General features: G+C 37.2%; 1 protein-coding gene across 23 annotated transcripts in view; it reads right to left on the bottom strand.

Annotated features, from left to right (window-relative positions):
* Positions 1–23972, bottom strand: part of RBFOX1 (RNA binding fox-1 homolog 1) — a 1157213-nt gene that overhangs the window by 452370 nt on the left and 680871 nt on the right. The window contains exon 2 of one of the 23 annotated variants that reach the window (XM_032703704.1): positions 7473–7517. The exons of the other annotated variants lie outside the window; for them this stretch is intronic. The gene's annotated coding sequence lies outside the window, so the exon portion shown is untranslated. The remainder of the gene's footprint in view (positions 1–7472; positions 7518–23972) is intronic. 23 annotated transcript variants of the gene reach the window in all.

The following is a 23972-nucleotide window of genomic DNA, read 5'->3' as shown; positions in this document are numbered from 1 at the left end:
CTACAAACAGTAAAAGATCTGAACAAATATAGCAGCCACAATAGGCTGCATTAAGGTAATTATTAGAGCTTAACTAAACATCATTAGGACATTATTTCATTCTTTGGCACAAAATCCATGTGGTGGAGCAAAACTGCTCGAGCAGCTTGAGCTGCTCCCCTTTGAGCTGGCCCTTGTTCCACGCCCTGACAGAAAAAGCATCATTTAAATGCTTTGGTGACAGTCTAACTATGAGCAAGAACATTGTACCTCCTGAAGAGAGAAACCCACAAAAAGTTTTTTACTACCACGAGCTTCTGTTAATGGTAACATTTACTGATGAAGCCTTTAGGTTACAACTGCACTGAATGTCCAGCGGTGCAACTCTGTGACATGAAAACAAAGCTCTTCCAAGGCACATCTGCTTTTATGGCCAACCCAGCTCACTCCTACACTGAAGTGAGGAATGCAGACAGTAATGAGAGTGACAGAATATTATTTTGGGAAAGAATGAAAGTTTCTAGCTCTTTGAAAAAGTTTATTTTTCAGCCAACAGAATAAACAAGCACTGCAAATATTGTAGGTGCAAAGGTCATGCAAACCCCAGGTAGAAACCTCTTGCTGTGAACCTGAAATACACACTGACTGCATTTTTGTGGAAAATTGAGGGAAAGTACAGGTTCTTTACAGAGACATATGCAACTGAGGTTTTTCAGTTATTCTCAGGGGTGCAGGTACCATTTGAAGCCCCTCCCCTGTCACAGCTCCAGGCACACCCTGCACTGCTGACCTGCCTCTTTGATGCTGCCTGGTCATCTCTGTTTTCAAAGATTCCATCTACAGAGGAGCAGACACTTCCCCATCTGGCTTTAGATCCAACAATCCCAGGGCTCAGTTTCTGGATTACCATGGAAGTGGTGAGTATTTACTCCCTGAATATTATAAGTTTTGTCCCTATTAATATGTGTTATCTGAGTGCCTTGGGCTTTGGCTTCATACAGCATGAAAGTTGTAGCTCCCAGTGCTCCCAGAGCTCCCTGTGTGAGCTCTGCCAGACCAAACCTTCTGAAAAGCCCAACCCCTGCTCAAGAACAAGGTTTCCCCAACTGAAGAACAAGGTTTTCCCACTTATTCACCTGTAATCCTGGTACAGTGAAACTATTTTTTGATTTAGGAAAAATATAATATAACCAAAGATGTCTTTTCTTCGCCCAAGGGGTGGAAGAAGAGTTTTAAACTATACGGGGGGAAAAAAACATAACCTTGAAAAAAATTAATTTTTGCTACATAGAAGTGGAAGAAATATGATGAGTTCAGTGGGGTTTTATACAGAAAAAAAAAATGTAGCTTTCATCCCCTAATAACTGATCTCAAAAATGTATGAGATATAAATAGTGATCACAAAAAAAATCTTATTGGGACATCATCCATGTGTGTTTGCCTTTACTATTCCCAGAAAATGACTGTCTCCTCTTATCTCCAGCACAAAGTAAACTGCTGTTATTGTGAGCAAGAATTCCATGATCTCTGGCCCTCAGAGACACTATTATACCACATTGATACTTTTCCTCAGAGAGAAATAAATATAGTAATTTCAATTAGCATTCCCTCACATGCTCTGCATTTTGGGACACAGTATTTCATACATCTAAACATTAACAGCATTACAGAAACTGGAATGGGTAAAGCACCACATCTTTCAGCCATGAAAAGTGACAGAAGAATATTACAAGGATGAGACAACCAACTGTGCAATGGACAAACTAATGGCATGTAATCACTCAACAAAAAAAAAGTGTAATATTTGAATAGCAATTAATACCAGATCTGAGTTCAAATCGTCCTCTAATATGTGGAGGATCAAATCCAAATAGTTTGTTTTCTTCATGGGTATTTTAATTAGATTAAACTTCCAATTATTTTCCCAAAACTTAATATATATGATGTTTGAGGCTGCTAAATAATATCCAAGTTTTTCAGATGGGAATACTGAGGCACAAAGCATGAATTTGATTTTTGTGACAGCAACTAACCAGCACAGTCAAGTCTAGAACACTTGTACTTCACAACTTTCACAGAAATCAAAGATAGAAGGGACCAAATCATCTGGTCTGCCATTCAGTCCACAGGCCATTAAATCAGCCCCAATATACCTCAGAGAGGGTAGAAGAGGTGGAAGAAAGTAAAGAGGTAGATACCAGAGCAGGGCAAATAACAAACACAACTCCCCAAGTGGCAGGGAGATGTATGATCTTTGCTGCAGACAAGACCTAAAGAAAAAACAGAGGTCCCAGATGATCTGAGAAGAAAAACCCAAATATTCCTGTCCTGTATTTGATCAGCTGCCATTAACCCTGGCACAGGAACAAGGCACAGCAACCAGACACCAGAGCTATTTCTTACCTATTTCTAGCTGGGTTTGTGCTTTGATGCTTCAGAGAGTAAAAGCAACAAGCCCTCTTACCCTTATTGAAACAAATGCAATGCAGAACACATTCCATCTCAAGAGAGCTGGACATATACATATTCTCTGCATATAACCCTATCTCATACTACACTACCAGCAGTTTTAGTGTTTATGTTGTGTAGTAAATGATTCTGATTAAGATCTTTTTTCTGATCATTTGTAATATTAAATGATTCATTTTATGTAAATATTCTCATTTTGCCAATCGTTAAAACCTGCGGGACAAAAGTGGTTCAATGACATCACTGTAATTCCTTAAATTTAAACCGCTGACATAACCCAAGGCTAAGGTTGGGTTCAGCTGCACCCAGACTCCCCTCTGAGGAGGAGTTTAGAAAGCAAGGGAGTCCTTTTTGCTCCTCTTGACTCAAGGGAAGGACTTGTTTAATAAATTTTGTCTAAGCCTTCCACTCCCAGTTGTGACCCAGGTAAGGACCCTGTGTGAGCTCTGCCAGACCAAACCTTCTGAAAAGCCCAACCCCTGCTCAAGAACAAGGTTTCCCCTACTGAAGAACAAGGTTTTCCCACTTATTCACCTGTAATCCCGATACAGTGAAAGCATTTTTTGATTTAGGAAAAATATAATATAACCAAAGATGTCTTTTCTTCGCCCAAGGGGTGGAAGAAGAGTTTTAAACTATATGGGGGGAAAAAAACATAACCTTGAAAAAAATTAATTTTTGCTACATAGAAGTGGAAGAAATATGATGAGTTCAGTGGGGTTTTATACAGAACAACAGAATGTAGCTTTCATCCCCTAATAACTGATCTCAAAAATGTATGAGGTATAAATAGTGATCACAAAAAAAATCTTATTGGGACATCATTCATGTGTGTTTGCCTTTACTATTCCCTCTGGTTTTCAAATGTTATTTGTAACTCTTCATGCAGGTTTTCTCCTTCTAGAAAAACTCTGTTTCCAAATTTTGAGTTCTCGTCTTAGAAGGAACTAGAATAACTTCATTCAGCACCTTGAATTTCTCCTATACATTAAAAACAATCACACCAATTCACCCCAGACACCCTCACTGATATTCATCCATTGTATTAATGGCATGACACTTCAGGGATTCTCCAGTATCGTGCTTCTTGTTGCACAGTTAATATTTTATTGCATTGCAGAAATATGAACTGCAAAAGTAATTTCTGAAAGGCAGAAATTTGCAATTAATACAACGCAATAAATAACTTCATTTGTGTAAGTGGCTGAATTCAGGGAGCAATGTCTCTAACAAATACTAGAAAAAAACCTGTTCTACAGAGATTATAAATGCTCATTGGAAATTTTGCTGAGCAGTGTAAGACAGCTATTTAATCTTCTAAACTAAAAGAAATAATAACAATTAAAAATCCCCATCAGCAATTTTCTTTTTGAAGAACGTGGGCACAACATCAACTTTTAAGAGATTTACTACTCAGGGACCAGTGAAACTCAGAAGGTGCAACAGTTCAGTTGATTTTGAACATATTTAAGATCTTGTTTTTAATTCATCACTATTTATAGATTTTTACCAATTAATCCCAGTTTCTTCCTAAGTCAACGTGCTGACTCAAAAAGACTTAAGAGATCCCTCTGAATTCAAGAACTGCAAGGATCATTTTCAGAATCTGAGGGTTCTCTTATACTTTATTTAAATTTATGAGGTATTGCAGGAAAGGCAGAAATCAGGATCATTGCCAGACAGGACAACATACAGGGGTAATTTCTCCCTTTGTTTATTTGTAATAAAACATTTAAATACTTTAGTTCCATGTGTTGCTTTAAAGCAGAGGGGCAGAATGACTTCTTAGGTCCTTTCCCAAGGTATTTTCTATGTAAAAGTCAGTCTTGGCTACTTGCACCTGACATTTTCACTAGGCAAAAAGAAAGGGCTTTAGTTTCCCTTTCATCAGCAGGGAACAGAAATACAGCAGTTACAAGTCTTACTTGGCACACCAGGAATTCAACATAACACTGCATTAAAACTTATTCCTCTGCACTTCAGTCCAGCACCTTCACACACCACCACAATTTTCTTTCACAGTAATGCAGTATTTTGGCTTAATTTCATGGAATCTGGCAGAGAAATTCTAAATATCATGGAGAAATACAACATGATTTTTTTTTTTTTTTGGTCAAATTTGTGTTCCATTTCAGGTCATATCTAATTTAGCTGTTCCTCAAGAATGCTCTGTGCATACCCTGCAACCAATCAGGCAAAGCATTGCCCACGTAGGGCTTACATATACCCTCTACAAATATAAGAAACTACACAGTTTGAATTCTTCCTCGGAGTACTTTAATAATTCTGCTTGAAAATATGAATTGCTTTTGTTTAAAGGTGATTCATGTCACATATTTCATTAGCAAGAGCCAATAGCTGTATTACAGCAAACACTCCCTAAACCCAGTCTGGTCATTCTTCCAGGAGGGCAAAAGGGAGGTTCCAGTGATGAAACCAGACTCCAACCCTGGCATTGCAGAAGCTTAAACAGCTCAAGGAAAGAAACAGAAGCTGACAGGAATTTGGTAATGAAAACCAGTCAGAAATAGGGAACCCTGCTTTAGCCTGTGAAGTCATTATAATAATTTGTTTAGAAAGCAGCGAGGAAAAAATCCCCAGTAAATACTTTGGAAGCTGCTGGATCAATTTGCAAGTGCTGAAAGCACACCAGCCTCAGAGACTCAGGGACATTTGTATTAAGCAAGAGACACACAATTAAGCTGCATCTCAAGCTAAAACCCTCAGGGCTCCACATTTCATTCCAGTCAACCACTGCTGTTTTCTGGCACTATTTTCTTTGCAAATATGAGTAATGTGGGCCCTTTAGTCACTATTAAGCCATAATCTGGGGAAATCAACCACTTCCAATAATCTTATACTCCAATTTAGGGCACTCTGAAACCACATAATGAATAATACTGTCGCCAGTTCTCTCCTCTAATGACACATGACATATGCCTGCTATTGCTCTTTTCAAATCAAATCCAACTGGTTTGCTTCCTTTTCCAGAAAATCTAGTTTATTGTATTCATTTCAGTTTGTTTCTTCACTCATTAGAAGGAGTAAATTTCTGCTGCATAAGCAAGATATTCATTGTTAACTCTGCATTCTGAAAGCAGCTGATTCCTTTGCAATCAAATCAAAATTATTTCTTCAAGTGAGTAACACCATGGTAGGTTACAAGTTACTCATGACTGGTAGAAAAATCTATTTTCACCATAAATCAGAAAGCTAATTAAGAGACCTTCCAATGTTCTTGCCCCTCTTGGATGGATTTTACCTGTCACTAAGCTCTGCCACTGAGGAATTTGCAAGAATTGACAAATGGAGAAAAGCTTTCAGAGATAAGTCTGTTGAATGCCAGAATAAAATCAAGCCATTCATCCAATGTTATGTCTTATGACCCTTGTTTTTCGTAACCATTGGAAAATTCTGTTCAATAACATCCATTGGAGCAATGTTCCATGGAATACAGCAAATTCCAATCTGTGCTGACTATGGGAGAAAACAATCACAGGTTACAAAAAAGTACTTTAAAGATGTGCAAATACATCAAGAAGAAAAGTCTCAGAGATGAAGGTAGAAACTTTTAAAAAATTGAAAATTCAGCCTTTACCTTTCCTACAGAAGATGGATTGAAGATATACTTTACCAAAACATTGTTTTTCTGATTCTCAAGCAGTCCAAGGCAATGTGAAATATACTGCCCTTTATCAGAAACATTCCCAAATTATTCCTCTACTTGCTCAGAAGCAGCTTATCAAAGTTATAGCTAACTGTGTGAATAATTCCTGATTCCTCCCAGGCAAACACAATCAATTGCACTCTAGAAATTCCACTTAAAAGCAATTTATCTTCCAGTAATATTCAAAATACACAAGATTTCACATAAAGCTATTCTTGTAGCATAGTAAACTTCCCAGAGAAGCTGTTATTCCAGTAAAAATGGTCCTGTGCAAAGCAACTTGCCAGGGGTGTGGTACATGTGCCTTTGCAGAATTTGTGTGTGTGGCAGTGGGGAGACCTGTGTGAGACTTGGTAGGAGTATAATGTAGAGCTGAATTTTAAATAAACTTTTAACACAAAATCTACATAAAAAGACAACTTTGCAGGTGACTTTTCAAAGCAACTTCTCCCCCCTTACAGATGCACTGACTCATTAGGCAGCTCCTAATGATCATTGCATCAGATGAATATTAGGTGGATGAGTCAGAAGACTGAATCTGAAATACCTTTAATCAAACAACAAACAAATATCATTACTGATGACCATATTAACAGAAAACCTATAAACTTAAGACTTGAAAATCAGACTAACTTTCTGTCTACATACAAGGCACCTGAGAAGTCACTCAAAAGTACTTAAATGTTTCAAAACTACCAAGTTCTTAATGTTGGGAGGCAACACAAATCTGTGAAGCTGAGGTCAAATGCAGTTTGAATTCTAGGGTGATCATCATCCAGGACACATAAAACCACCTCTGTCACCTTGGAGAGTGTGTGGCCACTGTGCCCCATGGGGGGTGGACAATGCCAGCCTCAGATCCAAGGGGACCAGCAGGTGTTTTTAGGGAGGGGGTGGTCTGACCACACTCAGCCCACCCCAAGGGTGGTTTAGGCTCTGGAAGAACCGTGGTCGTTGATCCCCAAAGGTTTCCTGTCCCCTCTCTGAGTTCCCTGACCCCTAAACGGTGACAGCCTTGGTTTGTAGTTAGACCAGGCAGCTCAGCAAGCCCTGGGCTCCAAAGCTCCTGCCTTTCCTTCCTCCTTACCCCCAGTGCTGCAGGATGGAGCCAAACAGCCTTTCCCAGGACACTGCAGGAGAAGGAAACCTCCACTCTGGAAAACAAACACTTCCCAATACAGAGTTATCACCCAGAGCCTCTACTTTGGGAAATGGTCAGGATACAAAATAATTCTGAAATCATTCCCTTTTCCTTAACTTTCATAGAGGAATTGAACTTATTAGGATCTATCCAGAAGGATTATGGCTTTTTGCTGGGATTTTAAAGCATTTCATTTGCTACTATTTTCTATCTTACTTGATAGCTGCATTATCCGTGTTTCCTGAGTGCTACATTTTCATCCTGCAGGGAAAAAAAAGACAAAACACTTCTGTAGAGATCTGAGCTAGTGTCTCTTAAGCACAGTATTTAATGCAACTATGTTTAACCAAATGAATTTTTCCTTTGCTATATTTTATCCTCCTACTTCCACAACAGTTAGAAAATTATGAAGAAGAGTTTTTAAATAATGCTCTTCACTAAGTTATGTCCAAACACCATGTAATTACATGGCTAAGTGAGCAAACTGTGCTCACACTGAGAGACATTATTTATATTTACCACCAAAAAAAGAAGAAAATGGTCTAAAAATACAGTCAAATAATATCAGTAAACATGAATACTATTCCCACAACTATGAAGTAGCAATGCTAGAAGAGCAAAAGCCTGTCTAGAAAGTGGAAATAAATGACATACAAAGGGTTTCACACAGATATATATTCCACATTAAATTTTCAGTATTTGAACATATTAGACAACCAGCAGATCAGGCTGTGTAATCATATGAGCTTAGTTTCTCATGAAATTAGACTGAAACAGGAAAAAGAAATCAAGTAGTTAATTAATAAATATGACTATTGGGTTCTGATTATTTCTGAGACTCTCTCCTACCTTTTCTTCACATTCAAACATGAATCTCAAAGGTGAAAATGTATTCTGACTCCACAAATTATTTATAGTCTTGAATGTAAGTACAGAAATATCTAAATAAGACACAAGATATTCCAGGGTAGATAAAGACAGTTGTAGCTTGCTCTGCCCTGATTTTGTTCTGTTGTACCCAGGGTATTAATAATCACTACACAGATACACAAGGAAAAACTCAGAACTAACTATAGTTTCAGAAGCAGCTAAAAAATTTGATTTCAGTTCGTGAAAACTACAATATTTTCTCTCCACTCATTCACACAGAAAAGTCTGGTACAATTTTACACTTGGAATTAACTGAACAGTACAACAAGACAGAGGTAGTTTTCCTGCCCAGTTTAAACGCAGTCCCCACACCCAGACAGTATTTTTCAATCCAAATGAAATTTAATCTGAAATTACATATACCTAGGGTTTTCTTCTTGCCTTATTCTGCTGTTTTCCAAGCTGTAAGTACATTATGGCATCAAAAGCAATTCTGTTTTGCACAGATATTACCATTTTTACTAACCAAAGTAACGATGGGTATTTATCATTTATGATTAGCCCTCAGTGTTTAACTAAATACCTCAGAAATTTTGGAAATAACCAACTGTTATTTACTGACATGTTTTAATAAGTTTACAGCCCTCTGTGTTTTATCTTCTGAAATTATTTCACTCTAGACTGGGGCAAAATTCTTGACTAAGACACAAAGCCCTGTTGTCACTCGGAGATGTGGCTCTTCACCTTATGATTATTAGGCAGCTGCTTTCACTGGAGAATTTAAAAAAAAAGCAGAAGCTTTGCAACCAAATTAAGGGCCTCCTGAAATCTCAGCGAAATTGCACGAGGACAGATTTTGAGAAATAAAATTATACCGTAAATAAAGTGGCTTAAAAGTTAGGACAAGTTTAACAAATGTGTTCATCACCTGTACCAGGAAATCAAGTCTATATTTCAGCAATAGTAGTTTTCTACAGACTGCACTCTCGAAGCATGTCTTCAAAATGCCTGAATTTTATTTTCTCTGCCGTTCTGAAAATGATTATTATTTCACCATAATTGTTTTTCAAACGTTTTCTAAAAAAACTGGTTGCAAGCAGCTCCCATAACTACAGGCCACATCTATTCCCTTCCCATATGACAGACTGATTTGGATACACAGGATCACAGAACCAGCAAACTGTAAAATTAGTAGCAAAATGAAGAAATCCCGCTAGGCAAATTCTTACAAGAATTAAGCCTTCTACAGTAAAACTTCCTAAATTATTTCTATTGTTATACTACTTTTGGATTGATTATTTCATGAAGCCCCAAATGACAAAAAGAACATGATCAATTAAATTCATTCCAGGGTCACAATCTCAGTTATGTTTTCTATAATCCAGTACGGTTTCAATCCTCATATGGAAAGAACTGATCAAGGAGAGTATTTTTTAAAGTTCTAACTTTACTTAAGCATCTTTTACCAATGTACATGCAGCCTGCTCAGCAAATCATTTCAGCAAATTTTGTGCCTCTATTTTTTTTAACATCTCTATTTATGATCATAAATACCATCAGCAAAAAAAGGGAATTGAAATTACATAGTGAGGAGAAAATAGTCCCTGTTCTATATCTGAAAGATTAAAATTGAATTGCAGAAAAAAAAGTGGCTTAATATTCATAGATGTTTATCTTATTACAACAAAAACACCCAGTTTATAAAATCTATCCCATGAGCCATATGCAATTTGTATTGATTTTACTTTCCTACAATTGCTACCTTTTTATGATGATTTATAAGTAAATGAGTTAAGTATTTTAATATATTTATCTGTAAACATTTATCCAGACTACTGGCTACAGGGAAGGCCACAAAGCAGCTTTTTATGTTTTACAGTAATAAAAGACACAGAAAATGTAATCTTTTGAGTGATTCCTTAGCCACTACACTTTCATATTATTAGAGTTCAGCTGGAAAGGGCTCTTTGTGCAGCCTTAATAAACACCCTTTAAAATGAGCAAATATAACAATGCAGGTCATACACACACACACTCATCTATTCAGAATGTACACTAAGAAGCTTTTAAGCTGTATCAACCACAAATATTCCAACACCAATAAAGTTTTAAAGGTCTGGTCACCAGGAGCTGGGCTGAGGTATTTGTATGTGAGATGCACATCATTTTATGTGCCTGAGCAGATTCAAGTTCTTGGAAAACACCTTTCCATAGCCCACATTTTGATTAGAAAAAGACAAGGGGGAAAAAAAAAATCTATCAAAACTTCCTTCTAGGATGTATTTATTATTTTGAATGGAAAATATTTCCTCAAATTCTCCAAGGCAAGCATCTCCAAATCTTATTACCCTTTTTAAAAATTGATGTGATGCTCCCTTTTCTCCAACCACTGGGGACTTTGTATGACTTTTCAAATATCATGGACAGTAGCCCAGAACCTACTTCTGCCAATTCCCTCAGGACCCTGGGACACATTTCTCCAGGTCCCAGGACTTGTGTAGGTTCAGGTTCCTCAGGTGGTCTCAAACCTCATCTCCTCCTGCAATGGGAGGAACTTGGATCACAGTTCTTTCTTTTCTGATCGACGTATCTGTTGAAGCCCTTCTTCCTGTTCTTCAAATTCCTTAACTAATCCAAACTCCAGCTCTCCTGATCCCATTCCTACACATGCTGGCAACATCCCTGTATTCTTCCCATGATACATTTCCTTCTTGAACTTCAGTTCCACCAGGAGGTTCTTACCCAGCTTCTCCTGCCTTCCCTGCTGATTTCTCACACATGGAAATCAAGAGCTCTTGTGCTGCAAGAAAAAAGTCTTTAAATAGCTCTCAACTCTCTTCTTTTCCTTTATCCCTGAGGACACTTTCCCAAGGGGGCCCATCCCGGGTTTTGAGGTCAAAAATGACCCAAACCAAGCCAGTCTATGCAATCAAGAATCCAGATGCAGCCAGTGTCATCTCGAGGGGTTCTGCTGAGCTACAGCTGAAGCCAAAGGGCTTTGGTTCATCAATTCCCAAAGTAACAGACCTTGCTGGGGCAGGAAATCCCTTCCATGAATTGGAGTTGATCAGTGCACTTGCCCAGAGCTGGTAACATTTATTCTCATGCTCACATTTAAGCACAGAAAGAGTCACTCTGAAAGGAACATGTGACTAAACCCCTGATATAAGGCTTAACCAACACTTCCTATGTGCATAAACTGGGATTTACTCTGTTCCCTTTTCATTTTCATCCTGGATAGTATTCCTTGGTTAGATCTTTCCTTCTACTCAGCAGATGGAGGAATATCTTAGAACTGGTTCAGTCTCAACAAAGTGACAGAGTTCTAGAGACTGACAACTAAGCTACTGTGATTCCACAGAGAACCTGCAGGTTAACCCAGCTAACTGAATTACTACTATTCATTACTTACTTTAAGCACACTGAAATTCAAAAGTTCATCATTTGAACACTTTGCTAGGAATCAGTATTATTTATTATTGTATTCCTGCATCAGGGGCTACCACTTATTCACTCACCACTTAAGTGACCTCATAAATGACACATACTTTAATACAAACCTAAAAATGAACCATGAAGTTGATAAACAAAAAGGAGTCCTGAAAATGGTAAATGCACTACATTTATTGCTGAGTGATCAAACTAAAACACACCCCTACAAAATAGCACGCCTTTGTTATCTAAGTAAAAATACATTGATAAATATAATGCATAATTTCACAATAATCAAACAAACAAACAAAAAAAGAAATTAATATTTATCATGGTCTGTTGTATCACATAATAGAAGGAACAGTTTAACTTGTAGCCAGCCCAGCAGACAACTTTACTCCCTGTGAGTAAGCACAACACGGGATTCTGATCCTACAGAGATTTATGCCTGGCCTACAGATACTCACAATTTCATATCATTAATACCATTAAAAGAGAGGTGTTCAGTCCACAAAGCAGCAGACTCAGACCAGCAAAAGTACTCAGATTAAATACTTTCTGACAAGAACATTATTTTAAATTGAGATTGAAATAATTGACTTAAGTGGAGGATTTTTGCTTCCATTACTTGGCAAATCTGATTCTGCTTGATAAAAAAAGGGTTGGGCGGGAAGATTGACTCTGCTCTTTCCCAGATTTCATAATAAATCGCCATCCCTTGGCAATCATTTCCCTGAGTCAACTTAGTATTCTCTAAGTCAGCTGTGCTTTCTAGCCTTTCATAACATAAAATTAAAACAGCAGAAATTATTGATTAATGACAAGAATATCTATGGCCAGCTCCATCATTTAATCAAGAAAAAAAATCCATACCATTAAAAAAAATGGATTTGGTTCAGTGTCCATAAATGTAAAAATGTGTATGCTTTACTATTCTCTCAGGAATTTCTGATTAACTCTCTGGTGTGCAGTGTACTCAGCATTTTTGATTGCAGTTCTAGCACGGTTTTTGTTAAACAGAAGTGCCATCCTTCAAGAAGATGAAAAGTCATAAAGCATAATGCAATTCTGTACTGTCACAAAGGGGGCAATAACCAACAGTGTGAATTCAGGCAAATGACTCGCTGCTTAAATATAATTTCCTTCCGGTGAAATACATCACGAAGAAAAGAAATTCTCTTATAAAACACCTGATAACTCAGGAGTCAAAAGGACTGATTGTATTTGCCAAGTTATAGAGATAATGCCACAAACCCCTGGCAATCACTGGCTCAGCCTGACGAAGATGATAACGCTGCTCTAACGCTCAGGTCTGGCACGAGAAGGGGCTCAATGACTCTCTTTGCCCAACACAGGGACACTTCACACGAGGTCAGAATTCAGCAGGTGAAATTAAAAAGCAGCACCAACAAGAGCCAATGAATCAGAAACACTCCTGTGCACAATCATTTCAATAATTAGCAGGTAAACGAAAGATGAGTTCTGCTCGTGACTTTCGGTCTATAAATATGATTTACGCTACAACAAATTTATTGATTAGGGAAAACAATTGATCCAGCTTTTGTCATTCTGTTCCAATGTTATCAACCTGAACAAACCCTGGTAACAAACACTGCTATATGACTGACAAATATCCCCCCCCAAAAAAAAAAAAAGAAAGGATTCTTAAGATTGTCTTGTTACTCAGTTTACAGACACAGGATAATTACAGTTCTGTGATTCAGGTATTTGTACAAGTTAAACCAGGACTGAAAGTATATCTAAAACCTAATAGGAATAAACATGCATGAAAGGACTCAACAAAAGATTTAAACACTTGAAAATGAAAATAAGCCAAATAATTCTGGGATATTCACTGATTCACTGCTAAAAAAATCTTTAAATGTAGTAAACATTTACACATATACAGTTAGGGAAGCAATATAAAATATTAATTTCAAACTATATATTTTAAAATCATTAGTCACATAAAGCTATGCCATAATAAAATGTGATTGAGAAGAGCCTTTATCCCACACAAAGTCCAGATGACTCTGGGAAACATCAATAAGTATAACTCCTATTCTTGCATGGAAAGCCATTTCACTAACTCTGGCCTTGTTTGCTTGGAATGTACTTGTGAGAACCAATAAAATCTTTATTTGATTACAGTGGCAATCAATACTTTGTTTCGAACACAGGCAAACCCTTGAAATCCCAAGATTTAAAATACATCTCCCCAGAGTATCTGGTTGACAAATAGCTTTTTTTTTCCTGGCCTTTTTCTTAAGTGTTGTCCCAGTATGAGCAAATCAATCACAGAATCAGAGAATAGACGGAGTTGGGAGGGACCCACAGGGATCACTGAGTCCAGGACCTGGCTCTGCACAGGACAACCCCAACAATCACACCATGAGTCTGAGAAAGGCTGTTTCTTAGTAAAGCACACCTGACAACATCCTCAAGACCATCCCCAAACCACATGCCACGGATAAGGAGCCTAAAAATTTTCCCGACCCAGTATATTTGCCAACATCTCCACAAAAAGTGCTTTGCTTCCTCACAGTTGCCTCCTCATTAAGGATCCCCTCATGGGAACTCAGACCAGTATCTTTATTCAGGCTGAGATCAGTTTTTGCATCCTTTTCAGGCTGTCTTGAATTTCTGCCAACACAGCAATATTTAGCCAACTAATTTAATATTACTGATTAATGCAAAAAGCCTATAGCTCCAAACCCTTTTCATGTATCTGGTGTTAATGCTTGACAGGAACACCAGAAGCAGTACAGCTAAAATAAAAAGGTAATGTACACAGGTAGATATTTTCAGATATTCTCATGAGTAACTGATCTTTTAGATCAGCTCTTTAACTAGTTTTCTCTCAGAAAGTAACAGACAATAACCACACCCAGTTTGGTTCTCCTCCAGTTTAAGAAAGATGTAAAACTGGAGAAGGTCCTGCCAGTGGTTTTAGATGGTGATAAAGGGACTAACACAGAGAACATGGGAGGAAAGGTAGAGGGAAAGACTTGTACAGTCTGGCAAAGAAAAGGTTAGGAGGCACTAACAGCAGCCTACAATTACTTGAAGAGTAATTCTGAGTTGTAAGAGTTGAGAGACGACAGAGCCAAACCCTTCTCAGCCGTGTCAACATAAAATAACCAACCAGTCTGGCAGGCTGAGTGTGGAGACAATGAAAAGTTCTGCATGGGTTCCTTTGGAGGTTTTCAAGGCTGTTCTAGACAAATCCATGACTGATTTAGCACTGGCATTAGTGCCAGAGTGAATGAAAGATGGGACCTGATCACCTCCTGAGGTTCCACTGAGTCAATGCCGTGTGATAACCTGTAAGAACTGGGCTCATCCAGGCACACTCACACATCCACTCTGGCACTTAGGAGGACTTGCTGGAGATGCCTCTTGGAAAAAGGCACAGCTTTTAAGCATTGAGGAAGCCATTTGAAAAAATGTTTGCCAGAAGAGTGTTTTAAACCACTGCAAGTGAGCACAGATTGAATTACACTCCCTGAAGTGCAACAGGGAGTACAATCTAATCTCACTAGGTCAATAATGTATTGTGCTAGTAAATCTAGTTTAATTTTTTACTCTACTCTTACCATTCTCCATTGATTATTTTCATCATTTTATCCATATAAATATGCCAGGTCACCCAGAAAACCTGATTACTGTAGTTAAAATTATCTAACAAGAAACAAACTAAGTATTTATGGTCGCAGAGAAAGAAAAACCATCAATTTTCACAGAAACTTTCAATAGTCTATCCCATAAAATATTTCCAGGAAAATCACCTAAATAAATCAGATGCATTAATTTGTAGCTGAACAAAACATCTCTGGAAGATTAGTTTTACCTCCTTTGAGTTTGTAAGATAGTAGGAGACCACTGGCTTTGGTTTCAAAATAATTTAGTGATGTCACTCTAGCAGTAACTGCTGGAATTCAGACCCTGGGATCCTGAACACTGAGGAGGGAGGCACTGGGATCAAGAGAGGAGAAAGGGCTCTGGAAGGTTCCTGCATCCCAGTTGTTTCACTGAAGGTGCCTTCCTTGATGAGGAAGGGCAAAAAGAGAATTCCTGAGGGTCATGTGGTTTGAGAGGTGCTAACGTTCATTCCCTTCACCAAATCTAAGTACTGCAAAAATCTCCGGGTGATCACTGCAAAATCAGATTTTTATACTAGTAAATCATTACTTTCTGCAGCCAGGAAGATTTTGCCACCACGTTTTTGTATCTTCATCCTGTTAAACCTCTTGGAAATAGCAGGGAGGAGAGTTCTTATGGCCATGAAGCAACAGAGAAGTTGGAAAGAACACTCTGGATGGATAAATCCCAGCTTAGTTAAACACAGCCTAGCCAAGCCACTGTCTTTTTTCATCTCTTTTTCCTTTATGTCCATGATAGAGGATAATTCAGGAATTCAAAAGCTTAGCAGACTTACTACTGAAGACCAGGAAGAGAAACACCTCGTTGATACCAAAGCAGAATATGGATTTGTTTTTTTCTCAGGACTGATAAACAGCAAAACATTCCATTTATTATCAAACTGGATTAAGTCAGATATATGTTTTCTGATCTTCTATCTTTCATAGCTACCAAATCCTTATTACACACTTGCCCACCAGTTTCAATTTAAGAAAAAAAAAAAAAATTAAGACTGAAATTATGATGATAGCAAAAAGTAATTTCAAACAAACCATGGCAAAATTTAGCAAAATTAGTAGTTTAGTACCTGGCTATAAGCCATATTTAAAATAGGTATATTTTTTAAATCAAATGACATGTTTTTACATTACCTGTTTAAAATAATTAGCAACTGAAACAATGACCATATGTGGTCATTAGGATAATGATATTAAATGGAAATGCAAATTTCCACACAAAGAAACCTAAGGATCTGTGAGGAAGCAATTTAATTAGGACACATGGAACAAATGGAACTGCACCACTAAGAATTTAAACTGGAAATATTTCAAATGAGAAAAATAGCAATAATTCTGACTTTGTAAGTTTTGGAACAGCACAGACATATTAAGAAAGGTATTGTCACAGAACTATGAATGTTATGTTTTAAAATCTGATTTTGGTGAAGCCTATGCTCAGGTATTTGTAACAAATGATATATAAGCCCTGCAGACAGTGTAACAATGCAACATATGCAGCAGCAATTGGGAAACCTGCGATTTACAAACAGCAGAAACTAATGGAGTTGATCCTTCCCCTTTTCTGAAGCACAGTTACCAGTTCTCAGTCCCCCTTCCCCAGACTTGTAACCCCACTGCTGTAAATGCAGCACACTGACTGATGTCAGCCTTGGAATTTGGCTCCATGCTTCATTAGCTGGCCAACAAAGCAACTCAGGGCTGTTATTGAATCATATACCATTCTTAGTATTCTCCCTTTCTCATTTTTATTTTCCCTGGGTGGTTTGTTTTTTTTTTTCCCACCACCCTATTTCTCAGGAGAGAGAAAAAATGCTTTGTATCCTATTTTTAAAGCTATCCCCAGCAGCAATACCAATACTGGTATTTTTATAGGCTGTCTTCACCCATCCACAAATTCTAATAATATCCCATAGAAACTAATTTAAATGTTATATTTAATTTAGGATCTTAAATGAACAGCATTGTTAAGAACAGAGAATTATTCTGTGTATTTAATTATTTTCAGTTCACTTTTCTATGTAGGTTTTCCTTCATGCTAAATAGTATTTTCTCTTTTATTTAATAAACTCTCCTAAAAAATATAATATTTCCCATCAGCAGCTGAATTGATCAGGAACTGATCAGAGCTAGATAGTAACATAGTAATAACTTTCAGGGTTATAGATTTACTTCCAATGAAGCCAAAAGGAGTTTACCATCAACTTAATGACAACATATCGAATATAATTTGGTCTTTAACATAATTACTCAAAATTATTAATTTTAGTATGCTTAGAATTAATTTTAGCATGCTTAGAAATTACAGAAGATATTGCAAGGAATGATGAGACACCAAGGCAAACATGTAAGTGCATTACTTTGTCTATTTTTTAAAGAAGTGTCCATATACTTCATCTGTCACAACCACACATCATTCCACCAGCACTGCAACATAAATACCCACTGCTTTCATCTCATACTTTCAATGAAAAACAAACAAAAACCTTTATCAGTTACACCCCTTAATTCCAAGAAAGTATTGTATATCATTATACTTTAAATTTCCAGAGAGACAAGAACATTAAATGGCCAGACACTCATCTCGAGGAAGGAAATCTGTGATTCCTGAATTATTTTCATATGATCCAGATGTGAAGGAAGAGTCAAGAAAAAATAAAACCTTGCACCCCATCATTAGGGGTATTTTTATACAGAAACATTTCTCTCAGAACTCTATTTCCACTTCCATGACCGTTTCTGTATCTGCCTCAAACCACTTTATTAACATATTCGTTATAGAAAGTATCATCTCCATTCTACAAATCAGGTCCTGAAACAGATCTGCTTGTCTGAAACTGTTCACACATTTCAGACTAAGTCTGCCAGAGATGATCCATTTAAAACCAAAACCAACTGCAAAACAGGTTGTCAACTTAAATTTATGTTATACACATAGAAGGGTGGCAAAAGATTTCAAAGATGCTACAGAAGCGGGTGAATCCTTAATAATTAAAACATGCTTTTTACAAACCTATGGTTTTTACATCACAATTGATTCTCCTACAAGAGTTTCCAACAGGGTTCCCAAAAGACTGACCAGATATGTTTAGTTCTTCTTTCCAAGGTTTCCCAAGTCTTTATTCAGCCCAGTGGAGAAGGTTTGGGCCATCACCTCATCCTGGACACATTTTCATTAGTACCCATTAATGCCAGAATTACAGTGTTTGGGTCACAGCCCACAGACAAGAAACCCAACTGACACTCTGTTACTGAGCCAACCTGAAGCTGTACTTTAAAACATAAAGTTTTCACTACAAATTGGGCCTGTCTGATATGCCAAACAATGGCTCCTGAAATAAATGAAGCAACAACACGTGTCACGACAGCAGACACAGCAGCAGCTGGAACAATATGCTCCCAAAAAAATGCTTGCACTTTATTTTTGTAAAAAAGTCAACGTCCTTAATCCTTAGGCTCTTTTCTTTTAATCTAAAATAGTAGTAATGGAATTTTAATGAATAGGATTTTATACACTAGAAATTAAAATAACCCAACCCACACCTTTTAAAAGTATGTAATTCATTTGCAATTAAATCTTATGAAATAGTAATATCTTTTAAATAATCAGTGCTAATATACAGATGGTAAACAGCAGGAGCTCCCAAAAAACACGGACCAGAGCTTAAAATGCTTGTGAGATCTTTGTTTCAACACACAGTTTTGTCAAGAACAGTTCACACAAGAGCAACTGGAAACTGTGTATTCCTTAGTTCTTCTAAAATCCACCATGTCCATGTGCCAGTTGGTGTCATTTATAGACATCCAACATGTTACCATGTCCAAACATCAGGGGTTTCCTGGCACAGGTCTTTCCTGGGGAATCAAGCTGCTAAAAACAGCATGATAGTATTTAAGTTAAAGCCCCCTCAGAAACTGTGGGAAAAGCAGGAGAAACACTTCTCTGATATCAGTGATGTTGTTAATAACGAGACAATGTGGCAGCCACAAAACTCTGCAGGTCATTCAGTCTGTGTATGTAAAGCTGTGCCCACATTTGGTTATTCCAGTGAGTGAATTCAGTGGGATTACACACAGCACAGAATTCTATGTACATCCTACATGCAAGACACTGTTAGAGACAGATAATCTGCTTCTCCCTCCTCCTTCCCTCTCATTAAGGCAGTAAATCCAACCCAAGTTGTAACTACCATCTCTACAGTCACTCCTAATTTATACTTAATGAAAAGAAAGTGTTAGAACCCCCATACACCTCTGAGTAAATACAATGACATGCAGCACACTCTTTATCGTGATACTTGTGTGACAGTAAATATACATTAAGTGAAACAGGTTCATGCAACAGAAAGAAAATTGTTGCCATTGCATAAAGACAGGTAATGATTCTCTTCAAAACAACTTGGGAACTCTAGTCTCATATTAATATAATTTTATGAATTATAAATATTTAGAATACTACAAATTAAAATAAATTGAACTGTGTTTCCACTCTGATGTCTCAGTTTTGATTTTTATCAGCTTTCTCTTTTTATCTATTTTTATGAGATTTTCTTTTCCACAATACAAATAGGGCATGCATACATTTAAACTCTATTCCCATCTTGATATATTTGTTATTTTACTTATGCAGAAATGACAAGATTTATCTCCCAGGTTATGAGTAAAAACATATATTTATACAGGTTTTAAATGGATCTTTTCTGACTCTCAAGTGCTGATACTGTTGCCTTCACTAAAATTGGGGTTTTGGAAAGCTAACTCTGCAGGGTTTGGAGTTTAATTTTACCTTAATGGATTAAAGCCAGCTTAGGGCAACATGTGATCCAGTCAGTCTTCCTCCAAGGAATATTCTTGGTGCAAAAAGTGAAAATTAAACCTGAAGGCTTGAGTACAAGGTGAGAAATGCAAAACTTCCCTTGTGTTTTCTCATTATCTTCAACTTCCTTGTTAAAAATTTATCAAACCTACCAGTTATGAATATCAAGCACTATCGAAATGCATGAGATTAAAACATCAAGATTCACAGCTTTAAGAAAGTGTCAGCCTGAGAAACTGGATTTCTTCTTCCTGAGTAACACGTGAATTCTCCATGTTGCTACACTGAGAGAATATAAAACAGGTGTTCAAGGTCTCCAGCCCCATCCAGGACAAAACAGCCCACAGAGGCTTCTGTAACCAAAATCTAGGCTTCTTTTTATTTATTTCTTGCCCTAATTGTGCAGGCTCTTAGCAGCCTATAGCTGTTACATTTGCTCTCAGTCTGAAGAGTTTTTCCTTCAGCCCCCAGTTTTTATTTCACATACACTACTGAGAGTCCCCCTGCAAGCAAAGGGATGCTCTTGGTGACACACAGAGACAGTTCTGACTTAAAGGCTGAATACAAGGGAAACTTCTAATGTAATTATTTGAAAAATATGGGGGGTTATATGTAAATACTGAGTCATAGATACACACATATATACATATTATATACATCTGTTATGTACCTATATATATATATGTACTTGTATATATATATATATATATATAAATTCTTGTTTTTAAAGAAACAATTCTCCAAGGATTTAGGCACAGCTTTATACAGTATTATGACACATCTAATTTTAATCTCAGTCTTAACAGTGACATAAACTTAGTTTTCTTTGAAAGTGCTTATATAATAAACAGATTAAAGGCTGGGGTTAAATATATCAAATCTAGTCAGTGTTTGTTGGAATACACCACTGATAATTTCAAAGATGCTTCCCTAGATCCTGGAGCACAAGACACAAAGCCCACCCTGGAAACAGTTTGTTCCATGGAATTGTACAGAGCTCCACATCAGGTCATATTCTACAAACCAAATGGCTCTGAAATCACTGTTTGAAAACCAAATTAAAGCTGTCTGAATCACTTAGGCCTCACCCCTTCAGTGGAGAAATGTCTCAACACCATGAGATGAACACACTGAAGCCCCAACTTCCAGGAGGAACCAATTTCTCCAGCAGACACACAATTCAAACATGCAGCCATTAGAGGAATAAAGGTTGTAACATTACAAAGGACAAAAATAATACTGTAAATGACAAAATAATATTTTCATGTTATTTCTCACTTCTGTAACAGCTCAGGAATTAAAAAAAAATCATAATCTGTGTAAACTACAGTTTACTCTTGTACTGAAATATAAATTTTTCAGTTATACAAGGTTATAATTGCTTTAAAGTTTAGGGAACTGATGCAATCTTTTGGGGGGAGTGGCAGCTAAGAACTAATACCATGTGGCAAAAAGTAGTCCTAAAAACAACCCCCTCCCCTCCCACCCCAAATTTATCTATATTTCAGTTCAATCACTTTTTTCAATCTATTACAGTAAAATTTCTAAGGCACTTAGAATGATATGTAATGATAGTCTCTTTTTAAGGAAAAGGTAAACTTCAAGTTCCCATTATTATTTAAAAAATATAATATAATCATTTAAATTACCTTGTGACTTCTTCTTTTTTTCCCTAAACAACCATTTAAGAGATTTATTTATTCTATTAAATTATTATTTTAACCTTTCCACCAGTCTGAAATTGCCTATGGGATGTACATTAATTGTGTGATGCTAATAATAAGCAATTCAATAAACTACATTAAGAAAAAAAAAAAACAAACAAACCTTTAGGACACTTCCTTAAACTAGATGAGTTTTGTGCTCAATCTAAACTTCAAACTCAATGACAATCCCTGTTTAGGTTCCTGGTGTTTCTGTGAGGGGCTCAGATGCTGACCTTTGATAAGGTTTATTTCTGGAGTCTGATAAACTGCATTGCTGAAGGCTCAAAGTATTAATGCAATTACTACTATAACTCACTCTGATTATTTTTCTTCACATGTTCAAACACACACAGAACTTTGCAGAGCCAGTTCATGGAATACTGCAAGGCAACAGGCTTGTACTTCCATAATTCCAGAATCATGTCTGATTATGACTTTGTTCATGTCTTTCATGATTCCCAAATCACGTGTGGTAATGTCAGAAGTATGCAATTAATACATCACACCAAAAATATATTTCATTCCAGTACTTGCAATAGAGAATTCCTAAGTGTTTTCCTTCGCCAAATAAACTGAAGAATGTTTCACCCACCCAGCCAATGAACACTGGCTTCTATTCTCCAACACTGAAATAATAATTGAAATTTAATGGAGGCATCTTAAACATCTGTAAAGGATGAGAAATGCACATCCATATAACAGATCATCCAGACTGCTGGAACACGACAGGGCTTCCCTACTAAGCTCAGCTGTTGCTGCTTCAGGTCTGGTTTCCCCTCTGTTTAATATTAAAATAAGCCATTAAATAAACTTTCCAACCAGCCTGCTTCTGCTCTAGAAGAGGTTCATATCACCAGTGAAGTCAATATAGTTAATAAATCCTTAAACTTTAGAGAACCAACAGGAAGCCTTTCCCCAGGATGACGGAAGCCTCTGCCACTGAAGGAAGGGACTGTGGTACCTTCCCATTTTCCTGGTGTGTCCTCCCAGGGGTTTTACTGATGAACTCTGTTGGTACACATATTTCTATTTAACCACTGCATAGGCCATGGTCATTACTCAGATCTGTTCTAATACATCTACCCAGAGCCAACACAAACTCCAACACCACGTCCCTTGCAGCTGAAAAGTAAGTGCTGGAAGGAACTACATGAAGACAGAAGAACAGACAGAGAAGATCTATCCTGAGCTAAGTAAAAAAGGTAAAATCACAGGGATGTAGCAATGCCTGCAGCAGCTGTGTAGTGCTCACAGACTTGAGAGAGCAGAAGGGAAATGCTGAGCACTGAGAAATGCTCTCCCATCACACAAACAGCTAACACAAGTGGTCAGAGGCTCCATTTCACCCATCATTCTTTCCTCCTGTCAATATATGAATTATGAACGTGAGCAATAACTGTGGCATTACCACAAGTTCAAGTCATTATCACTCAAAGAAACTGTCCAAATCTTTGTGGAGTGTTCCTGAAAGAAAAGCCAGATTTGTTCTCTTATAATGCCAATACAATGTTTTCCAAGTGAAGGTTGAAAAGAAAGAAGAAATGATTGTGGATTGACCATTTTACTTTCCTGCTAGCACATCTCTCAAACAAAAATAGAGACAATGTATTTGTTAGATTACTTAAATATGTTTATAATTCATACTAAACCAAAGAATATTCTTGGAATTTACCTTTAGCATTAGAAGCTGCTGTTCAAACTTTTCAGATCCGGCAGTGATTTTATAAGCAAGTTCCTCACCTATCTACTTCTGCAGTTTATGCCCCACCTGTATCTGTTTTATGAATGCCAGTGGGCTTGAAATATCTACTGCATTCCCTTCAGCTCCCTTCCTCTCCTTCGTTAAACACGTTCTTGACACTTTTTAGGACCTATACTCCACTCACATAAAGAGAATTTATGAATAAACATGTTAGATGAGCTCCCACTTACCCAGACTGACATCAAAATGCAGCAGCAGTTAACATCCTTAGTTTCAAAGTTGGGTGAGAATTCCCCATGGAATATGCATTGTGTAACGTTTGACACAAACCTAACATTCCTTTCTGATTTACAAATGTGTTCTCTGAAAAGTACAAATAAAAATACACAACCTTGCAATATAACTTTATGAAATGCTGGCATTAGCATCCATGTGGTTCCTGAGCACTGTGAGCTGCATCAGCTGCTTGGCTGTTTGCAGATTCCAGGCAATCACAGCTATGTACATTTGTATTAAATTAATTTATCAACC

Source organism: Chiroxiphia lanceolata, chromosome 16, assembly GCF_009829145.1.
Source record: "Chiroxiphia lanceolata isolate bChiLan1 chromosome 16, bChiLan1.pri, whole genome shotgun sequence".
In the NCBI taxonomy this organism is placed as follows: domain Eukaryota; kingdom Metazoa; phylum Chordata; class Aves; order Passeriformes; family Pipridae; genus Chiroxiphia; species Chiroxiphia lanceolata.
The sequence above is the reverse complement of the archived record's forward strand: the minus strand, read 5'-3'. Positions and strand labels throughout refer to the sequence as shown.